Source organism: Hydractinia symbiolongicarpus, chromosome 7, assembly GCF_029227915.1.
Source record: "Hydractinia symbiolongicarpus strain clone_291-10 chromosome 7, HSymV2.1, whole genome shotgun sequence".
NCBI classification, from domain to species: domain Eukaryota; kingdom Metazoa; phylum Cnidaria; class Hydrozoa; order Anthoathecata; family Hydractiniidae; genus Hydractinia; species Hydractinia symbiolongicarpus.
Genome location: NC_079881.1, coordinates 17,065,926 through 17,083,544, shown reverse-complemented (window position 1 = coordinate 17,083,544; position 17,619 = coordinate 17,065,926).

Here is a 17,619-nt window from a genome sequence, read left to right as displayed (position 1 = left end):
CTTCATCATCTGCATCATACTCTCTACACTCAATGACTTGTGCTGGAAACAGTGTTATGGGGGTTTCACTGTTTTGAGATGTGGATGTACGCATTGTTGGTAAAGATGAATACTTGGCAGGCAAGTGACATGTGCCGCACTTGAAAAATTTCTCACACGATTCTTTAATGGTGCGATAATGGTACACTTCGGACACTTCTCTGCTGAATTTTTCACAACAACACTTGCCAATGGAAATCGTACTTTGTTGACAAGTTTGAATGGCAAATGACATTTATGTTGTTTGAAGCTTTTAACTTTGACTATCATAGATAAGTCGCTTCTCACTATCTATATCTTTAACCGAAGCATCATTGAATCTATACTCATCATTTTTACTGACGACAACAATTTTATCATTCCACAGAGTTATAATCATTGTAGTACCATCTTGTTGAATAAAACTTTCACAGCGTCTCGATGCCTTTGAAAAATCCAACGTTGGAACTGGAAATTGTTCCATTACGCGAAGCCGTTTACAGATACCACCTTCTTGTCGTAACCACTATAAGAAGTGTCTGGATCTTTGATATTGGTGCACTTTTTTATAATCTTGGTACTGAAAATGAGTTGTTCGTTTGTATTCATCCATCATAGTATGTCTGTTCACCTTCGAATTGAAAATAAAACAGTTATATTTCGTGGAGGCAATTAATAATATTAATAATATTAATAAAATAATATTAATAAAAACAAATGAAAATGAGTACTTTACACAAAATTGCTTATAAGAATCGTGGAGAAATAAGAACTTTGACGTTACAAAGGAAAATAATCTTCTGATATACTTTGCCTTTGTGAAAATGCTTGATTTTAAATTTAGGCATTTTACCAAATCCTGTGCAAGAGAATAGAATCAGCAACAATATTATAACTATGACCATGTTAATAAGTAAAAAACTCCCTGACTATTTAAAATGGCACTTGGAAGTGCCATATCACAAAAAATTAATAAAAACAATCTATCTAACAACAAACTGCATTATAATTTCCTGATTTTATCAGACTGTTCACCCTGTGAGTACATGAAATTATATATAAAAACAAATTTGAACACAACCATTTACCTCAATTTCCTGAAGATTATTATACCCCAAGTTCGCTTTGAACTTTTAATTGCGCAATTTGACTGGTGATTTACTCTCCTCGGTCTTTTGAAACACTTTGTGCAAATCTGACCTGTAGAAAGCACCAAATACCAAGAAACATTTGATCTCGATTTCTTTTTTTTTTTTTTTTTTTTTGGGGGGGGAACGTTTGACACATTCCATTCACAAGTTGAGCCAAAAAAAGGAAACCCAATTGTTATCTGCCGCTCCCACCAAGCTTAGGCCGGCCCGTGGGATTTTTATGGTCTACAACAAAGTTAAATTTTTTAAACAATGATACCCCCAACGATATAGACCGGATATCGATGTCGTTATTACTAACTCCTCTGTCCTTCCTGCTACCTGTGATTCTTCGTTACTCCCATCCACTAAACATTGGACATTAGAACCGTGTAAAGTTGTTTTGCAAGATGTGCTAGCTGGTGATTCCACTGAAAAGTCTCGGCTGCTGAAAGCTAACCCGGATAACTCCCACAGTGTTCTTCCTCAGCAATCAACAGAACCTGACCATCTATGAAATGGAAACAACCTATTGCTTGGCCGAAGGCAATTGACAGAAAATTGTGGAATTCCCTTGATGATGCAGTTTCCACAATCTTCTAGGCTCTTACCCCTTGTCAAAAAAAGTGGAGCTGTTAGAATCAACAATTTACCACCATGCGTCTCACCTGTTTGGTGTAAGGTCACTTCCCCAGCACAACCTATCAGGTTTGACAGTTAAGAATGCGAAGGCACAACAGTCATATTTTTTTTCTTTTTAGAAGAGCTGAGGTAAGAATATTTTAACCAGAATGAGTCAGCAAGGGGGCTTGACTACACTCAGTCTTGTCTTTGGAGAGTGACGACTCCACTTAATTACCCCAGTCAAAAATAAAACAAAATCAAATAAAAATTAAGTTAGCAAGGGGGTTTGATCACATATGATCTTGTCTTTGGAGAGTAACGACTCCACTTATTACCCGAGTTAAAAACAAAGAATAGCACAGTTGAACAGAAAGTGGTCAAAGTTTACTTTAGGAAAATCAGGATGTCTAATTTCTGCTGATGACCGTCCGCGGACCTCTTCGAGGTGACCCAGCTAGACATTCAGGGTACTTAGGTTCAGAAATATGGGTCAAAACCTACCTGTCCTTGGTTAAAGTTCTGTTCATCTTTTCAAATGTGTTGTGTCCTTTTTATTTTTTTATATTTTTTTTTAATTAATTCCTTGTAGAAAGGGAGAATTGTGCTTTTAGAGGCATTTTCTCTAGAGGAGTACAACCTCTAGCTTTTTTCCAAAGACCTAACAGGTTGAGTTCATCATTGCGGTGGCTAGCCACCTCTTTGTAAATTACTTTCTTTCTTCTCACAGAATATCCCGTGTACCAAGCAACTTTATTCTTATCGCCTCCCAAAATGTATCTATCGGTGGCGCACAACTTTCATTACAATAACTGGGTTCACAGTTGTGCACGGCGCTTTTGCCTTTTTCGTCGACCCCGAACCTGTTGTTTTTTCCTAGATCTATTTACTTTCTAACAGATATTTGAAAAATACATGAATGGAGCATTCCCATTGCTTGCCAACTGCGTTTCTCTGGTTCTGCTCACGGAGGATGCGCAATAGCAAGTCTTCGCCTGAATAATGCCACCTTCATACTTTCATTGGTCTATACTTCGTTTTGCTACGACAGCTGACGGAAATTAGTTCAAGGCATGACAAATGTGAAAGTTGGAAATTTCCGTTTTGCGAGACAATCTTAAAGTGGAAAGACAGTTCTTTGCCCTTTTTTGCCCAATATTTCATCCAGACAATCAAGAAAAATGTCAACTCCAAATTACATCAAGTTGGTGTATTCGCAAAATATTTTTGATTTGAGGCAGGTGTTAAAATCAAGGTTGTAATTCCGCCTGTGTGAAAGAATGGAGTGATTTGAGGTCTCACATCTCAGTCTATTTATTTGACACAACTCGCTACACATTTTACGATGGCCGTTTCAGCGGGCAATTAAAAGCCACATTGTTCTAATGAAAAATTCTGTCGAAAAAATCTCAAATTAGAAAACATCTTGGTCAACGGTTGAATATTAAACATATTTTATTACAAAGAATCACTTATATTTTAAGTCATTTTCATTCATGGATTACATTTCGTAACGCTTCGTCAAGCTGTATAAAGTTCATCGACGAAAGTTCAATTAACGGCGACAATTATTCAATAACGACAATTCGAGTTTGTGACGTCCAAAATCGCTGCTGATTTTCATGCTCATGCTGTGGTTTTTAAGTGGCTTATATGCATCAGTCTGTGACTTCGGCAGTATATACAATATCGTTTCCAAGATTCGAGCTTCTGCAATCATTTCTCAAGCGATGTGCGTATCTGAGTCTGTGACTTCCAGTACATACAATAGCCACGGGCAACTGTTTCCGAGTTTCAAGTATCTACTGTAATTTCTTCAAGTGGTTTGCCCATGCTTACATTATTAAAGCAGTCTGTACCTATGGTCGCAAATGACTTGTTAACGATTACCAAAACAGTTCAAATTTTCGTTCATCTGTTTTGTTTCCATCTGCATTTATTGTTCCGTGTGTATATAATGCATGTAATGTCATTTCAAGCGTCTTTTCGCTTCTACTTGAATATTAAAATACGATTTTAAAATCATGAAAAAAAACAATGATCTAGTCAAATTTTTTCTTGAAATATGAAAACAGGGAATTAAAAACAAATTATTTACTAGAAATTGATTAAAAAAAAACACCTCTTTAAACACGAAGTTGATAAGAAGCAATAAACATAGAACAGGTGATTAACATAACTAACGTTACTAAACGACTATAAAAACCTGAACCTTAAAAAACAAGAATCCCCTGTACAAATTATAAAAGGAAAAAGAAGAAACAAAGATGCTACAAATATTAAAACATGGAAAAGATGTACCTAAGATCTCTGTGATTTAATGTTGGGTAGTATTTCTCGACAGTTTTACTTTAACTGCATTATGGTCGAAAAGAAAAAAAAACTTTTAACAGTGCAACTGGCATTCATTTCTTGACTGGCATCGTTTCTAACATAGACATGATCTAGTAGTGAGCCTGATATATGTGTTGAATTTTCCACAGTAAGTTTATAATGTCTAAAAACATCTCTGAATTGAATGAACGAACTATCTGTTGCACTCCAGTGCATTGATGTTAAAGTCACCTAAGATCGAATGTATACTGTTCTTAAAAAATGAGAGAAAATGCGAGACAATATAAAAAAGTTTGAAAGAGAAATAGACTGCTTACGATATAATAACAAAATGCCCCAGAAATCTTTCATACAGCAATATATTGAGACAATATTGATATTGGATTTAACACAACAAGGTAAACCACTAAACTTATCACTACTTATTTTGTGCTCTATAATATCAAACTCTATCAATGTTGAATGGATTGATTCTAAACAATCATCATTAGAAATTTCAGTACCCCATGATATCACTATCACATAAACTTTCATCAGCATCTATATCAACTGCATGTTTCTTGAGTGATCAAGAATTCGCAAGTGATATTGTCAGAATTTCTATGAGTAGTTTGCACAGCCATCAAAGCAAAATTTTTACGTAAAATGTCACATTCTAAATTTGCTTTTGGGTCAGCTCGAATAGAAGCTGATTTGTACTCTTCAATGAGATGTGAACCACTCATCGAAGTCACTCCGTTCGATGCTACATATATTTGCCCGTAATTAAAATCCCTTTGTTTCTCTAAATTGAAGCTCATTACAATTTCTGGAAATTGTTTTCCTTGCATTTTATGGACTGTGCATGCCCATGCCAGCATCGAAGGAAATTGTGTTCTTTTGATTGCAAGAGATGAGTCACTTTTCTTTAAAAGAATATTTGTTTCTGATTTATTTATAGTAACTACATCATTTTGTTTTGCATATGCATCACCATTCTTTTGTTTTAACCCTATATTTCGATCTTCAAACTTGACCTCATTGCTTACATTACCAAATTGGACATGATTAACGTTGCCTATTTTTCCTTTTGTGAGTTTGTTCTCTATATCAACATTGGCCGTTAACATCACCTTTGCACCAAATTTTACTGTCAATGTGTGAGCAAGGCCCCCTGTTTCCAATTGGCTTCAATTTTGGGCCCTCTCAATGACCGAAGTTGGTATACCCTGGGGCATATATTAATTATATGAATACTTTTAGAAGCAGTTTCGAGTTTTTCCAGCATTCGACAATTATGATCAAACACGGTTTATTTTCTGCCCATATATGGACAGCATTACTTGGAGAAGCATTGTCACTTAAAGTCCAGAGTCATCTCTGGACTTTAAAACCATTTTAGCATCAAAGTCTAGTTCAGCTGTTCTGATTTTGTTAAGCAAATCAATAACTTCATTAAGCTCTGCTATCTTGAACAATCTCCAAAATCAAGCTATGTTTAGCATCGCATCTTGATATTCTGCACATACTGGTCTTTGTAGAACAGGTGGGAGCTGATAAAAAGCACCACAAGCAATAAAAGATATACCTACAAATGGTATTTTATGTGAAACTCCAAATATTTCAGTCAGTCTGTGATGAATATGTAACAGAAGGTAGTTAAAAACCATATAAATCTCGTCAATGATAATGATTTTCAATTCCCAAAACTTCTGTCTCAATGTAGCACGTTTCTTGCCGCTCAATTTTGAAACAGACGTTCTAAAATTCCCAACAGGGATCGCTAATTCGGATTGAATGGTTGTTCCATTAATATTAACTGCGGCTACTCCAGTTGGTGCGAGAAGTAAAACTTTGGTTTTGTCATGTTCCCTAGAATGATAAGATAAAGTTTTCGTCAATACATGGTAAATAGTTTTGATTAGGTGAGACTTTTCACACCCCTACTGCCCGCCAAAACATATAAATTGGATGAATTGGACATTTTTTAATAGCACCAGCATTCTTTATGTGGTCTCTTGACCATTTGATTACAACTTCAAATATTTCTCTTTGTTTAGAGTTCAATGTCCTGATATTTCCATTAACTTCATCATCAGTCAGAATTGGATTATGATTAGGGAAAAATGTAATCTAATAGGATTTTCATTGAGCAATACATCATCTTCCGCATCCCATGTTTCAAATTATGGAGGCGTACTTAATAGTTCATGTACTTCATCATTTTCTTGTTGTGCAGAAGAATCCAAGTTACTTACCCATATCACTGCGGTAGTTATTGAGTGCTTCTTCAACTAAATCAGAAAAGAGTTCATATGTTTTTTTCATTCACTTACAAAACACCAACGGTTCCCATAAGTTATCCAAATAGCTACCCGTATCCGGACAAAGATGATTCATCGCGAAATGGAAAAAAAAAAAAATAACATATGGTTAGCATATTCTTCAGGTTTTCTGTGTCTATTTGGAGCATGATATCGCAATACAGACTTGACTTTGCGACATTTAAGCTTCCACTTCAATGACAGGGTGCAACACATTGGGAAAAAGGTGACCAAGGTGTTTTTTCAACAACCTTATCAATTAAAAAATAGGCTGATTGTCATTACTATCAACAATTCCATATTTTCCATTGACAAATATAATGTTAGGGCGATCTATGTACCGGTCCAACGTATTCTGTTTGAATATATCAGTACTATTTTGGAGAAACTCTTTGATTTCCTCTTCGCTACGACAAATTTTATATTGAGAGAGATATTGCTATTTGCAAATAATACTACAGAAAAAGATTTCTTAAGCCAAAGTTCAGGCATAACATGATAGGGAGCTTCTTGAATAGAACACTCTCGTTTTGTTGCATATGCCCTAGCAACTGACTTTATTTTTTCGTATATAGTTTTATTCATTGTTGAAGCTTCACTTGCAGGTTGCGTCATAGCTTCCGCAGATTTATCCTTCGACTTGGAAAAATATGCACAAATGTAACTAACTGATTTGAAAAAATTAATGACTGACTGGATGTCCATATTTGCTTGCCAAGCCATTAAGCCTTCAACAAAATAGTTATTCACAAATTAAAAGCCCTTGCAGGCTAAAAGATTTCAGAATTTTTCATGTAGTACGTGAGATGCAGGGTGGAACAAACCAACGCGTTAATTTTTGCTGGCAACTCAAGGGTCATAAGTTTAAGTAGCACAAAGCGGTGAAAGAACGCAAGCCGGTCAGACTTCTGAATCAGATGCTCGTAAAAAAGTAATTACACACATTTAGGTGGAGTGTTTTAGTATAGTATGTCATAAATCGAGTGAGGCCTAGAACATTATGGTGTTTCCAGTGTAAAACATTTTTTTTAAAAAATGGCGCACAACATTATCGTCTTTCCAGTGCAGGGACGGATCTAGGGTTAGGCAGCCTAGGCAATTTCCTAAGCCTAATTAATTTTGTGGCCTAGAAATTTTTTTTATAGATTTAGATAAAATGATCTATAAAAAAAATGAATTATTTTTGTAAATTGTTTTTAGGCATCCGCCGATGTGGACTTATGACGATGCCGCGTTATATCGATTTTTTCATCATTGATATTTTACTTAAAAAAAGCAAACCCGGGGCGATCTTAGGCAACAATGTCGATTCGCCTAAAACGTCCGCGGGTTTTAAAGTTCCGAATGAATGAAAATCACAGGTGGAAGAAAAAACGCCTAAAACGTCCGCGGGTTTTCAAGTTTCAATGAATGAAGCTCTTAAATGTGAAGGAAAGCCGCCTAAAACGTCCGTGGGTTTTTAAGTTTATACGCCTAAAACGACCACGGGTATGGTTACGGACGACAAGTGCTTCTTTTTCAACATGGTTTAGCTGGGTCAAGTTCAAATAATTAGAATTTCAAAGCAATTGTATAAGTTGAATGAAGACGTTTTGAATTTGGAAACCCTTTCAGATATTAAAAGGATTGGAAATGGGAAGTGTTTTTCTCACATGTGCCATGTTGTTGTCTTAAACCAAACCTTCATCCTGCCTCTGCAAGAGACAATAAATTCGTTGCTAAAGTAATACTTCATTTTTTTTAGTTTTTACTGCTACTGGATTTAAGACACTTTTGTTTCAAGAACTATTCTTAAAAGTGGTAAAACACCAGATGTTCTTACAAACGTGTGAAATAAGACACGATAAGAAAGAGATTTAAAATCTCCTTCTTATCAAAACATAAGGTTTTAACTTGACCTAGATTGTTTGTTTATTAAAGCCCAATGCTAAACGAGATAACTGAAGCAATTTAAGTAAAAATTGTCTTGGCGGTCAAGAAATGTTTGGAGGTGTATGTTAAGTTTGGTATAAAGTATTGCTAAGTTGCATGTGTATTAGTTGGGATTTTGTTAGTTTTTTGTTTATTGTCTAAGGTCATAGGCTTCGTGTAGCCGTTTGGGCAACTGTGTACCTTTGTGTCTGCGGAAAAAGAATAATTTTTGCAAGATAACTAAGGGACAGCTCTTTCATAAACGCAAAAGTGTAAGCTAAATGTAAATAGGTCTGTAGACCCCCTTTCCCTGGGAATCTACATATAGGTAATATTTAAATGTCGTCAGTCTCTGAAATCATACGCACTCGGATAGGTGCTCAATAAGTTTACATTTGCGGCCAAACAAGAATTCAGGTTCTCGGGGCAGATTCTGGCGACAGGGTTTCTGAAATGTGTTATTGGATTCCCCGAATTCGATTTTCTCGATTTTTTATTTTCCTCCGTTTTACCCGGTTTTGATCGCTGGTTTTGTTCTTTCTTTATATTCTGAGAAAAGAGTAGTTTTATTTTATGAGTTTAAGATGGTGAAAACAACGTGTTTTGAGTAATGCGTTTTGTTCTGTTGTTGTTTAACCTAGCTTAAAAATTAAGTAATTTTGAAAATTGATTTTAACTAGAGCTAGGCTAGCTGTAGCTACATAGTCTGTGATGATTTTGGCTGTGCATAGTGGGTGCTGTGTCTCTCTTTAATCATCTTTTTTGTTGACTTCTACGTGCTCCTTTTTCATTCAGCAGTAATGAATGATATAACATTGAAGTATGCTGGAAAAGTACTCAATCTTCCCCATGGAGGTATGACGGCTGGGGAATTATCCATGATGTGTTCCGTAAAAGAAGATGGTCTTCACTTGAAAGCTTATTTGAATGGTATCTGGAAGAATTTTTGGCCTTCAATGTTGGGAACATTTGACATCCCATCAAGCATTAATACTGTATATTTGGTACATTAGTTGTTTGTTTCACACTGTTCTGATTTTGAATAGACTGATGTCTAAAAAGGTTTTGCAGAATAAAATGAATTATTTTAAGAACTATGAAAATTCAGGAAAAATGTGCAGTCTTTTAATTTCACAAAAACTTCTTACAAAAAGCTTTTGTTTCTTTAAGATACCTTTATGCTTTATATATGCTTAAAGGGTATGTAATGTTTAGATTGCTGTTCCAAATTCTGATATGCAAGTGGTGCAAGACCAGTCTGACCCGTCAACAATATCAAGCACACCGGTAAATTACATAAAACCATCATTTTATGCAGGCTCTTTTACCACAGAAAGAAGAGGTGTGGCAGCTGAAAATGCTTTTGGTCCTAGACTTGCCCCCCCCCCCTTGAAAAAAGCAAAACTGACAAAATCTGCAAGGTTAGTTGAGAGATAAAAATGTGTGTTTACAGCTTAAATTTTCTTATGTATGAATTAATATACAAACCATTAATCTAACTTTTACATTCACTTTTTCAGTAAAACTCCAGCAGTATTAAAGTCCATATCAGTTGAAACTCCAGCAGTAATAAAGTCCATATCAGTAACTGAAGTTGGAGAAGATGATGATCTGATAACTATTGTAGATGTGAGAGTGGACCTCTCAAAACTTCAAAGACAGTGTGGCAATTTCGGAGTGAAGGAGTTGCAACGAGAGGTTGCATTACAATTGGACAGGTGTTTTTATTATTTTATACAAAAATTTACCACCCGTGAAGGACTCACAGAATACAAGAGGTATATTATTTTATGACATTTATGTTCAACGAAGTTTCAATTTCTTACAGTTAAATTTATAATCTAAACATCTGAAATTCAAATAAGTTTTTTCGTTTATTTTAATTCTAGGCATTCATAATTGGAATAACAAAGCTACCATATGGCCTCTGAGATGTTTGCAAACTACAAACCAACATCATACAATGCTATTAAAGATGATTGTGAATTGATAGAACTTGTTGAATCACCTCAAAGATCAGAATTGTTTTTGATATTGATCTCAAAGCACTAAAATCGTTCACAACACAATTGAAAGAATCTGTCGAGTCAGCTCAACATAAACAAGCATTTGCAGATTATGCAGCAGTATTTAAATGTTTCATCTGCTTAGAAGTGTCACCAACTAACTTTTCCTCATGCCCATTCTGTGGTCGTTTTTGGGATGCTTTGACTGTCTAAAGAATGTAAAGAAGTGTGCTGTTTGTAGAAAGAATTTTTGTTGTGTTAGGTACACAACAGAATTTCCAAAAAATCCTTTAATTTTACCCGGAATATCTGAGTTTGTTCCATGTGTCAGAACGACAGGCACAACAGAAATCGATAACATTGATCATGGTGGCAAAAATGAACACATTGAGCTGAGTCCTGACACAGACATTGTTGACAATGAGCTTTAGTTATTTTACAGTTAGTGAACTGTAAATTATTTTTGTTACTTTTTGAAAAAATTTATTTACACTAAAAAAAAACCATAAAGTTTTTATAGTTTTTATATATATTTATATATGGAACATTCACACATTAGTGTGTATCATAACAAACATAATTTCAAACCCATATTAGTGATGGACAAGGTTAGGTCCAACCGTTATGTGAATGTTTTCCTTCTATTTTGTTATTTTTATGTAAAGTTTTTATGCCAAAGATAGTGTTATGTTATAATACAAGTGTAAAGCGTCTCTTAATTGCCCTACATCACCATGTACTACACTTGCGAATAACTGCTTTGGGCTTGCTGAGTTTACTTTAAACAACGATAACTTGTATTCATAAAGGTCTTTATGCATTAAAAAGGGGGTCGTACCCAAACTCAGCAGTTCTACTTAATTTCCTCCACACGATTCGTACATACGCACTGCCTCTGCCGTTGTTGGAATTAATTCTGGCGGTATACAAGAGGTGTTTTTTGTTCTCCTCATGTTCTCTATTGGTACGCAGCCATTAGGTCCAGGAACTCGATGATGATTCCAAGAATTTAGGAAATGTTCAACGGCGTCTGTTGATGCGTATAACATAATCCAGGAAAAACACGACTTAAGAATTGGATCAGTGACGTCTAAGTCGTCCGACTCTACAATTTCGTTCATAGCACGTTTTAGTGGATAATTTATTCTCCCATTAACTTCTGGCCAAAGCCTTTCTGCGACGTAATTGCTGGTCGACTTTGTTTGCTTAAACGATTCTCTTCTTTGATTGTTTCGGTAAACGGACAGGATTTTCTGTACAAATATAACCAGACAAAACTCCTTACCATGATCCATTCGCAATTGTTCCCAGATCCCAAACTTCACTAATGCTGGACGGTATACGAATTCGTATAGAGGAATTGGGTTCTTCACGGGCATACCAGCGCATCCCGCCAAAAGTCGTGAACACCCATCAGCAAACAAAACATGCGTACATCCATAATCTTGACCAATCTTTTCATTTTGGTCAAAATGTGCCTTGTACCCAAAATATTGGCAAAATATGGTACAGGATTAGTTATATCAATAAGATCACGCAAGCGGGCGTTTTGGGCCACTGGGCAACGGTTTTAAGAGCTTTTGCTATTCTTCGTTGGCTAACAGCACCAGATGTCACTCCTAGCATAGAACGTATGCTACCTTGCTTTAATCGCCTTCCATAACTATGACCATAAGAGGAAATCATTTCCAACACAGTGTCCTCCAACTCTGTATCATCAATCCTGCTGATTCTATTTAGCTTACAATATCTGCGAACGCTTCTAGCACTGAGTCCTTTAACGGTTGGGTATGCTTGTTGGTAGTGTTTGGCAACTTGTTGGTGAGTAGCACCTCTTCTGACCATCGAACGTACAAGATCTTCGTCAGCTACACTACCAAATGACTCCATTTTTAATACAAGTAAAAGCTTTTACCAGTTTTATCACAGTCACACAATCTAAATCCTATAATTTCGGTTTCAAAAACAGGTTTGGAATCTAAGGTGAAAATAACCATCTGTTGAATTAATTTCAAAGTGGCCGGGGAGGTACACTCATCGTGCTCCTGTTAAGCAGGTAGACGACATGTTCAAGATACCTTCTCTTCTCTAAGAAATCAATGTTTACAGTATGAGATATACTTAAAGCCAAAGGATTCCACCTTGTCCCAACGTCAAATTTGCGTTTCGATTGTGAGTGTCCCAAGAACTTTGACTTTGTTGGTACTTTTAAACAGTAGATTTTATATACTACATCCCAATGCTCATTTTAAAAATTTAAGAAACGAGGAGATCCTTAACTTTCCCATGCTACTTTTAATTGTGATAAAATTGCTAAAAACAAAAGAATGAAACAATACCCAATCTAAGAATAGTCCAAGTTTGTTGTATAATATTCCTTCTTTTTTTGTTGAGCAATACAACATATATAATTTTGTTTTAAGATAAGATATATTGATGTCAGCCATGGTGAATATTCTTCTGACAATTAAAATCACCATCAATTAAAGAGCACAGGAGATTCGTTAGGAATCCTTATAATATTGGAAAACTGTAAACAATGGTTATATATCTATATATAAAATGGATGGATATATAACAAAATAACTTGTACTAATAGAAATGATTTTAACGTAAAATGATACAGATCGCAATAAGAATTGCATGTTAAATACGTTCTGTTAATCTTCAGAATAGACCTAGTTACTAAAACTTTCTTAAAGATTTTAAAGTATTAAACTACTTTTTGAACATAGTTGACAGGGGCATGTGAGGGTAAATAATATGCAGACATGTTAAATGCTTTGATGTTATTTTTCTGATTTCTAACTCTTTTCTGGCTTAATAAACTGCTTAAATTTTGTGGAAATTTTTCAATATTAAAATGAATGCTTAATAGAAACTGTAGCAAAACTACACCAGTGACCTTAATATTAAACTGTATTAACTTCATAAAGGGGTAATTACTATAAACTTTTTGTAGAGGTTTCTTATGCGTTGCTATCTTACACTGTAAGTCTACTGGGAAGCTTTCATACTTTTATAATGCTGCTTTTCTTTTTACATTTTTAGGTTGTTAACACAGGCTATAATTTTCTGAACAATATTTCTACGTTGCACTATTGTTGACTATCAATGCATAAAATCGTCTTGTAATGTAATTTTTTGTTGTATTATTAGCTGTTAGACATATTGCATATTTTGAAATAAAGTAACTCAACTACTTGTAACTCAGCTATTACTTGTACTCGTATTAAATGCGTAAAGCGTAAAAAAGATGCTTAGATGATACCAGTGCTGTATGTCATTCATAGGAACTATGGCAACGCTAACCCTGTTTCGAGTCAAATTTACCAAGCGGATGCGTTTTCCATCCGCATGTTTTAGCGAGAATACAAGTGTTAAACTACGGAGGTTGCTTTTATTTATTGGGCTATCAAGACACTTTCGTTTCTAATCTAGGAAGAATTTTTTATTACTGAAAACCTCAATTTTGGGAAGATTTTAGTTCCTTTTATAATAAAAACACAAAACGCCCGCTTTACGTCAAAAACACCATAACCCTTGATATTACTTTGTAATATACTTTTCTAAAAAAAAAAAAAAAATAAAAAAAAAAAAATCCACAACTTTAGGTAAAAAAAACAACACAGTTTGCAACTCGTTGCTACCCTGTCATAGCGAAAACAGTCGACCAACCTTTAATATGTTTTCGGAGAATGTACTCGCTAAAAGTAAGAAAATAAATATTACGTTAGGCTGAGTGATTAGTACAGGAAAACAATGTTGTATATCCATATCAGTATCATACCCTTTTTTGAAAAAACAACTTTATCGTAACTTAGGTTAAACAGAAACACAGGAAACAACCATCATTTACATTGGACTAGGCGCTTAGTACATTTAAACTGTGTCTTCAATGTTTAATGACGACACAGTTTACGTGGCGTAAAACCCTTTTCAAAAAAACTGTTGTTACTTCGGTTTACATAACAACACAGGATACACTGTCTTAAAACGTGGTTGTGCGCTTACTACATACAGGTAAACCGTGTCACATGTCCATATAAAAGGACACATATTGATACCAGAGATTATCTCTGAATGTATGTATACTTTTGAAAGGTTCATAATAAATAAAAAAATAGGCGTCATACCCTTTTCAAAAAAACTTAACCCATCTTTCATTTAAACAAAACACACAGGAAACAACCTGTCGCTAAAAATGAGCTGAGCGCTTAGTACATGTAAACGGTGTTGCACATGTGTGTAACCGTAATACTCTTTTTTTTTAAAAAACTTCACTGCAATTTCGGTTTAAATAAAAACACGGGAAACAGCCTGTCTTTGCCCCGTCTAACTAATAGAATAACTCAGCAATTTTATTTTGTAGAGTATCTTTTTATGACAGTAATAAAAGGTGTGTCCACCTACTAACTTCATTTGGTTTGTTCCAGATTTACACATGGCTAGAAAACGTGATGATATTTTCATTCTGATATGTGAAAACATAGACACATTAAAGAGAATATCTTAAACGTCGATAAAACTGTATTTAGGCAGCTAAATAATCATACTAACCGAACCAAGTATTTCTTTCTCTTCATAATTTTTTGATTCGCAGCTTGATGCACAAGCTGGAGTATAATCAATATGGCATCCTTGAACTTGGTTTCTCAAAAAGAACAACTCGTATTTTAACCCCAAGAGCTCGGTTTAGGTGAGAAAATCTGCCTCGTTAAAAAGAAAACTGAAAACGAAAATTTAAAGGAGTATCTAGCATAGTTCATCAAATAATATTAAAATAACAGTGTATAATAATATATGTGATCAAATTCGTAACGCAGTAGTCTTCATTCTTTCCAAATTTCACGAATATTAAGATACGCACACAGTGGTAGCGCTAGATCGCGAGGTCAGGTCGTACTTTAAAAGTCGTGACGTTACGGCAAAGAAGAAGGAAAAGGAAAAGACCGCCATGCGGTTCTTAACTTATGCGGAGGTGAACACCGACGGAGCACGAATAAATCAAGTCTGCAAAACTGCACTTACAGGCGGAACAGACATTGTATCATGGATTTAATTGTATATAATTTCTTCATTTGACAAAACAATTGTTTAAGACAATTAAATATTTCCCAAAAGTACAATTTTTTAATTTTATTATTAAATGAATTTACACATGCGGCTAATACAAAACATAAAATTAAACGGATAAATTTGGATAGAGTACGCAGGTAATCTGTCTAGCTTTTTAATTATTTGCTTAGTGTAAAAATATTGTATTGATCCTTATGTTTTCTTTTTTCTTTTTGTGTTTCGCTTGTTAGGAGATCGCACCTCTGAGGATGAAGTAGAAAGAACAGAGGGAATATATTGTCGGAATGGGGAGGGATTTCACATTTACTACAATGTTGCTGATGGCAATGGGACGTTTTGGTAAGAAAAGGCACAAGTTAATTATTCATTGAATTATATTAGTTAATAAGGATAATAAAGATACTTACAGAACATTTATATTTCTCACATTTTCTTAATAATTTAACTACAATCCAATATAAAGACTGTTGATACCACAATTTAAAAATAGTAGCCATACTTATAGACAATTTAATTTTGGAAAATAGAGGTGGATGAAATAAAATAAATGTTTCGAAAGTTTTGAAGTTAAATAACATCAGCAGGTAAAGCTGTAATTTCTTTTTAAGATCAAAATTTTTGAGTTGTATATACATTAATAAACCTTTTTTTAACGTTTTTCAATAATTCAAATTTTGTCTCAATCTTCTGAAATAACAAAAACATCCAGGTTTCGATGAATGTTGATTTGGTGACTTTATTGACTTTTTTCTCTGAGTGTTCTTCAAACAATGCAATTATTTTAATTCTTTAATCTTCACCAAATTAATAATTGCTTTTGACATTAAATTTTAGCATTGATGCAACAAGGTAGCCTCAGATAGCAAGGTATGAAGTGCGATGTTTGATTCTTTTTATGGAAATTTATTGTATGTACTTTTTTATGCAGTTTTTGCACATGCTTTACATGGATACAATTTTGCATAGACTTAATCTTGCCATCCACTAAAATGTTTGATTTAATTTTGTGGTTTAACCCTTCGTAAAAAGTTGAATTAAATTGAATTGAATTTTATGGTCAAAGAAATTGAAGTAATTCTGACATTTTTCAACCTATCTTTCATTTGGATCCTTCAAGAAAAATAAGAGAAAATTACTAAGTTATTCAAGTTCAATTTTTTTTAATAAACTTTTGCTGTTGGTTTTCTTTTTCACTAAGAACAAAAAGAGTTGAAGGTCTAGCAAGAGACACTCTCAGTTTTAACTTCCTTGTCTCTGTTAGCCGAATATTAACTTTTCGTCCTGAAATTGCATCAAATAAGACTCCACAATCATGCATCTTTTTGATCTGCAACAAAGACAGGTGTACTGTTTTCTGCAAATGAATTGACCTTTCCCTTCATTGCCCTTATAGTAACAAAATACCTTGTGCAGATAAAATTCATACAAACGAACAAGGTCTGGCATTGATAATGATGCTTTGTTTTTTATATTGCAACAACAACAACAAAAAAGCAACAACATATATTGACATAAAACGTATATATATACAAATGAATAAAAACTATAAAAAGGGGAACAAGCATATAATTCCTAGCACTCTAGGCATTAAATTTTGCTGTGAAAAGTGAGATTGGAAATTTTGATTTATGTAATAATATTGCTCTAAACCAGTCATGATGTAAATTTGCAGAAATTTAATTTTGACATTACACCCTCAACATGTTAATTTCAAAGGATCCAAATAATTCAACTTCAGTTTAAATTTTAGAAGGAAAATCTGAAGCCACTTGACAAGGCAATGGTTGCTCCTTCACATGTAAGTTCATCCCTATTTATCAGTAAATATATCATTACCATCATTCATTTATGTTTGTGCAATTGATATGTGTGTGTGTGTCAAAGAAAAACTTATTAAAAAAACCTACCTATTTGACAAAACAACAGCATACAAAATTTTCCATTATAGAAATGTTAGTCCAAATTTCGCCCTGAAAAGAACCCAAATTTTGCTCACAACATTTCTATCTCTCACACCAGAAAAAAATGGTATTGTAAAAAAATGTTGTTCGTGGTTGAAGAAAAAATAATTTCCAAAAATTCAACACCATGTAATGAGTGAGAGAAAAAAGGGAAGCATTTTCATTGTCGTAAAATAATTTGATCTTTTTTATCCAGAACAAACTTGGATAAATGTTGAATTTAACTTTGAATATAAACTAAGGGGGTCATCATCAT